This window comes from Condylura cristata, unplaced genomic scaffold (genome assembly GCF_000260355.1).
Source record: "Condylura cristata isolate star-nosed mole 26May11 unplaced genomic scaffold, ConCri1.0 scaffold00020, whole genome shotgun sequence".
Classification (NCBI taxonomy): domain Eukaryota; kingdom Metazoa; phylum Chordata; class Mammalia; order Eulipotyphla; family Talpidae; genus Condylura; species Condylura cristata.
In genome coordinates this window covers 21,661,876-21,667,905 of record NW_004567121.1, presented here as the reverse complement: position 1 = coordinate 21,667,905, position 6,030 = coordinate 21,661,876, and positions in this window count along the sequence as shown.

The following is a 6,030-nucleotide window of genomic DNA, read 5'->3' as shown; positions in this document are numbered from 1 at the left end:
TGAATTTTGTTTCTGTTAGGTTGAGGAATTGTGAGTAGGCTTCTGGAGTGCCTATGAAAAGTAACATTATTGGAAGCAAAATATTCTAAAGGTCTAAGGTGCACACGGTAAGACAGGGTGCAGGACCAGGCCAGAAATAACAAGAGATAGAGCGAACATCACCTTTATGGTGCCATCGGAATTTTCCGATATGTACCTTGCCTCCTTGGCCTTCACTGTGAAGTCAACAGGACACCGAATTCCAGGGTATTTAAGGGCTACCTAAAGTCACACACCTGGCTACTGTCTTCCAGCCTAACTTAAAAGTCTATGTTCCTTCCAAATCACCCATAGTTCTTACACTAGTTCTTCTTGGTTTATACCAATCCAAACTCCTTTATATGTATTTGATAAAGGATCAAAGTCACCAAAGCAAATGTCAGAGTTGATTCCCTTAAACATACAGATACCATGAACAGTTAGCAAATGGCCTTCCTTTGTTCACAGATTCATGCCCTGGGGGATTTAAGTGAGATCAATAAATGCCGGCATCACTGCAGCAGATTTACAAATGGAATTCAGAAACTGGGGTACAGAGTGGACTAACCCAAGATTTTCAGCTACTCACAACTTTCATACACAAGTTGCTCTTGATTCACCTTTGTTTCTCCATTTGGAAACACAGATAACAGCTTCAGTTACAGAGCTTTAGAAAATAAATCCAGGTTCTATATTTAATGGTTGGGATAACTCAAAAGGCAACAAACAGAAGCTGTAAGATTTGTTAGACTAATGTGAAAACATATTTGTATCAACTGGGGAGCAATTTAGATCATAATTCACTGAAAATTACACCATACAAGTATTTTATGAGGTCACTCTGTCCCTGAGTTTTTCAGTAAGATGTTAATAATCAGAAAATAAATCACGATGCTTAAAATAAAATATAATTCAAAATGTTGTAGTGAATGTATTACATTGGTAATAACAGAAAAAACATAGCAGAAATACTACTAACACTCCTACAGCCACCATCTTTATCATCCCCAATTTTACTTACATCCATAAAACATCTATAGAGGATTCTTCATTTAAACCTCTCACTCCAATTTAAACAGTTTTCCTTAACACATACAAGCTGAGAAATATGGTATATTCAAGTGGAGAAAATAAAAGTTATATGATAATACTGTCAGCTTAACAGCAGTGATGAAGGCAAGTGAAGCCTTTCCATTTTTTTATTTCCCCACCTTAATGATTATGAAGACCACCATGATTATCTTTCTTTGCTGTTTCTATTCTTTGATCCATCTACTTTCTATCCACAGTTAAGTATTATCCCTAAGCCTATCTGGCACTCATCAGTAAAATATGTGTTGCAAACCATCATGTGCAACAGTTCATTGAACGTATCTGCAAATGGACTTTAACACTGGAGTCCACCCAGACTGTTTTCCTGCCCACCTCTCTGACAGGTCAGTGGATAGGAAGGTGCAAAGCCATAGCAGAGGCCATAAATTTTAGGTCAACATTCTTGAAATCGTTTGCTAAAGGTCAGCAAATCTTCTGAATAGAGCAGTCCTCAAGGGAAAATCTATTCCCTTGACCAAGAAAGAATTTTCCACACAATCTCTAATGAAACATTAAAAAAAAAAAAAAAAAGAACCTTGGTTATGTTAAGATACTGTTAAAAAATTTAGAATATCACTTTTTTTTTTCTATTTTGGAAATTAAATGTTTTCATGGACTACCCTGGTTTATTAGCCAGGATAACTTAGGGTAGAAAACACGTTCTAAGTACATAGTATATACACCTTTCAGAAATCAATTTTTACACTGAAACTTGGCTTTTTGGAATTTCTAAACACTACAAATTCCTAAAGTATGAAAATACGTGTTTATATAAGCTCCTTTTTCTAAGGTTCATTAGGAACTAAGTGTTTTTTAACTTGGTGGAGCAACACAGGTTTTATTTTTTAAATATTTGGTTTCATAAACATTTTTTTAAACTTATCTTTTGGGAAAAAGCCAAGTTATACCTGATGAGGTTGTTTTTGTTTTGGGGAAGAAGGTAAAAAATTGCCATTTCCACTGTGTGATAGCTATGTTGGAGTCAAAAGATGCAACTGAATTCTAAAAATGAATTTTGTTTCTGTTCATCATAGCTATATAAAAAAAAAAAATCTGTCTTTAACCAACTCTAAGGAAACCTTGCCTTCTCTCAGGGTTGGTCTTAAAATGCCATTTCATAGGTTGGGCGTTTCATTCTGGGAATTTCTCTAATTTCAAATTTCTCAATCTCTATCCATTTCCATATTTTATTTCTGAAATTCCCAGTCACAAACATGAATTCCGCTTCAAGGAAATGTTCTGTTTATTTTATGTAACTTCACAGGAAAAATTCATGGAAGCTGAATTAAAATTCCTGGACCTCTAATTGATCCCTAAATCATATATTTTAATTTTAGTTACAATTTAAATATTACCCCAAGATAGAGCTTTTATACATGCTTATGTGTCTCAGTTTGGTCTCCTCTTTTTTTTTTTTTTTTTTGGTATGATTCCATTTATATGAAATGTCCAAAACAGGGATATTTGCACAAGATCTTTCCTCTGCTTGCCCTGTACTTTCTCCCCTTAGGCATCTAGTCAGTTCCTCCCACCCTTCCCCTTTAGCAGGGGTTCACATCCCTCATGTTGCCCTGCCCACCTGATTAGTCCTCAAACAGATACAAATGTTAGAAATTTCTAAGAATTTCCAGACTCTGAGCAATGAATGGGAGTTACTGATATAAAGTGACCATTTGCAACGCATCATGATATTAGGAAGCCTTTACCATAGAACTTCTAGAAGCTATGAATTTTCTAATGATGTTCACTGGGAGCCTCTAAGACAAGACAATTTCCCAAATCTATTTGGCAGTAGATCCCTAGTTTGTGACATGGGTCACTGCATCAAGCACACATACTAAAAAATAATTCTTTAAAGCAGGGTCTCAACCTTGGCACTAGGGCATTTTTGGAGTGGCTAATTTTGCTGTAGGACCTAAGCATGTCCTGCGCATTCATGCATCTCTGGTCTTTACATATTATATGCAGTAGCACCTCTTAAATCCATCAGATTATCCCAGGATTGTCAAAGGTCTCCTACAGGCAAACATGTTCCAGGTTGAAAACCAATGGTATAAAGTTCCCCATGGAAACACAGTAACTTTGCTGACAAAGTCCTACGCACACTGTGAAGGCTGGAGGGGCTACAGACAAGACAAGCATGGATTGTTAACAGCTGTGTTGATCCAACTAAGCAGGGCCCAATGCCCACATTTGTTCAGCCAGACTCCAGGTACCAACTGGCAAAAGCCACACACAACTTTTCCTGCAAAAGAGGAGCAAATGCCCCTGCAATGCGCAGCTGAAGGTGACAGTTGAATCATTTTATCAGGTGGGGCATAGCACCCAGGTAAATGGTGGAGCACCCCACTGTCCCTCCAAGCTCAGATTTTTCTCCCATAGGCCTGGGATGGTGCTGCTATAGTTTCTGTGCCCAAGTCATGTCACCTTCCATCCCTGGTGAGCCTACCCTCTCCCATGTACATCTCCCTGGCAACCTCTGGGCAGCTCTCAACCAGTAGTAAATAGTTATTAGCACCATTCCACAGAAGAGAAAGCTGGACATTTTCTAGATGGTTTGCCCAAGGATGGAGGCCGACAGAAGAAAGACAAAGACGTGCACGCACATCAAGGCAGAGTTGGGATTTCAATTCCAGAATGCCCCCATCCACAGACCTCAGTTTCCTGAAACAATATATGGCCTGAGGCAGAGTTGGGATTTCAATTCCAGAATGCCCCCATCCACAGACCTCAGTCTCCTGAAACAATATATGGCCTGGACTCTTCCCCTCTGCCAGGTCCCAGTTTCCCATTTATAGACTGGAGAGATTAGTGGGATACAATTGGATGCTGAGACTTTCAGAAGTCTCAGAAAGGAGTGACTGGAGCTGTTTGGGGGCCTTTAGGTATTGATACCCATTTAAACACACTGACTAAACATCCATCCCAGCAAAGTCCCAGGGCAAAGCTGGGCTAGAAGTAGAGAGCATGTCAGAGTACACTGTGGAATGAAAAGGTCAGAAAACAGAAGTTGTAAGAAGGGCCAGAGCCCTTCTAAGAAAGATCTAGGTGTTGGGATCCTAGTGTAAAAAGGACCAGCGACTGGTGGCGAAGGAACAAAAAGTCCAGAAGACATGTAGCGGGAGAGCAGCAGGTCAGCCTTAGCCCTGCACAGATTCTCCGTAAAAGGAGGGCTCTGGGATGAGTTGCATGTTAGCCCTGAGGGGCTGTGAGGCTTACCTGGTCTTCCCGGGGCCACAGTGTTCTGGCTTCCACACAAAGCAGCGAGACTCCAGTGTTAAGGGAGGGTAGCTCAGTGTGCATCAGCATCCCCTAATGGACTGAAGGAGCAGCGGCTAATGGCTGGACATCCACACCCCTGCCAGCTGCACTCTCAGCTCCTGACTGGGGTTTGAGCTGTGCCTTCCGGCTTCCCATGTCAGCATCTTCCTGGAGGACACACGGATGCCACCAAGCTTGTAGGCCCATCAGTCTGAGGTGGCAGCCAGGCATATCTCAGCTGTGCACTGACTTGGAGATGTGGCCACTGGGTGGCAGGCCGACAAGGACTGTGGACAACACCGGGTCCTCAGAGATCCGGGCCCACCAGCAGGGCCCCTCAGTAGCCAACATAATGACTAACTCCTTCTGGTCACTTCCCGCTGCTGAGCCTGGCAAGCCCCGGCAGGAGGAGGCTCCCAAGGACAGCTAGGTCGGCCTGGGGTCTGGAGTTTGAGGCTAAAGAGTCATCAGTCAGAGCCAGCTTATTGCGAAGCACCTGGAAGCAGACGCCTGCATCCTCCCAGGATTACCAGCACTGCCCATACTAAGACACCGGGGTACGTAGTGAGGGAGGCGGAGAGGCCACCACAACTGCTGATGTGGGATCCTGGAGAGCCAGATAGCTGGTATCCAGAGAGGACACTCAGGAGCCAGAAGGTGGCTCACGTTGTGCCCAGGAACCACTTCCTTCACCACATACAGCCTCCTGGCCAGCCGGCAGAGCTCCAGTCACCTGTCTTATTCTATGTGGACACTGGTATCTGGCAGGCCAGGCTGGACAACCTGGTCACCTCTGGCAGGCCGGACTGGACAACCTGGTCACCTCGGAGGCCCTGGAAGACCATGTGCCTCAGTAGCTCCCAGAGAGCGGCTTCCCTCAGTGGCAGGCAGGGTGAGGGCCTGGACGGGCTGGGCGTTGGCCAGTGGTCCTCTCTCAGGTGGGCCCGAGGACCCAAGCACCACCTGGGATCCCTATCTCGGAAGCACTAGCTCCTTTTTCTAGAAGCACGCAATCCTGGAAACATCGAATAGGTTCAGTTTCTTCTCCACAGGAGCAGGGAAGCAGTGTAACTCCAGGGTCTGCCAGGAAGGAAATGAATCGCGACACCTCCTGGCCAGACTTCCGTATTAGCGTCCAGGCAGAGAGAAAAGAACTTCCTCTTCCTTGCTGCATCACTACATCCAGCAGGCCCTGGAGGGGTTTTAAGCAGTGGAAAACTTGCACCACCTGGAAGGTGAGCACTGTGATAATCAGCACTTGGGTGCTGGGCATTGCATTCTCACTACAATGAGCCTTCCCAGGGGGTCCAAAATTCCTTCCCTCTCCCCTCTCTGAGGAATCCACTTAGGAGGTCAGAGTAGGCCAGGACCTACATTTCCCCCACCTGCTCCCAATTTGCAGAATGAGTTTGCAATGCTCCCTCTCTGGAAGCATGGCTTTTCCCTTTATAGGTTCTTGAACTGTTATCAGGGGTGTACCTGACAATTAAAGAGACAAAGTAGTAAATAAGGTCAGATTTGCAAAGCTCTGCAGAGTATTATAAGCAGTGTCAGTATCTACTGACAAGAGTCTAAATTTATCCAGCTGGTTTGGAAAACAATTTGGCACATCTTTATTAAGACCTTGAAGTAGTTTGACTCTTGGCCTGTGTGACTGAA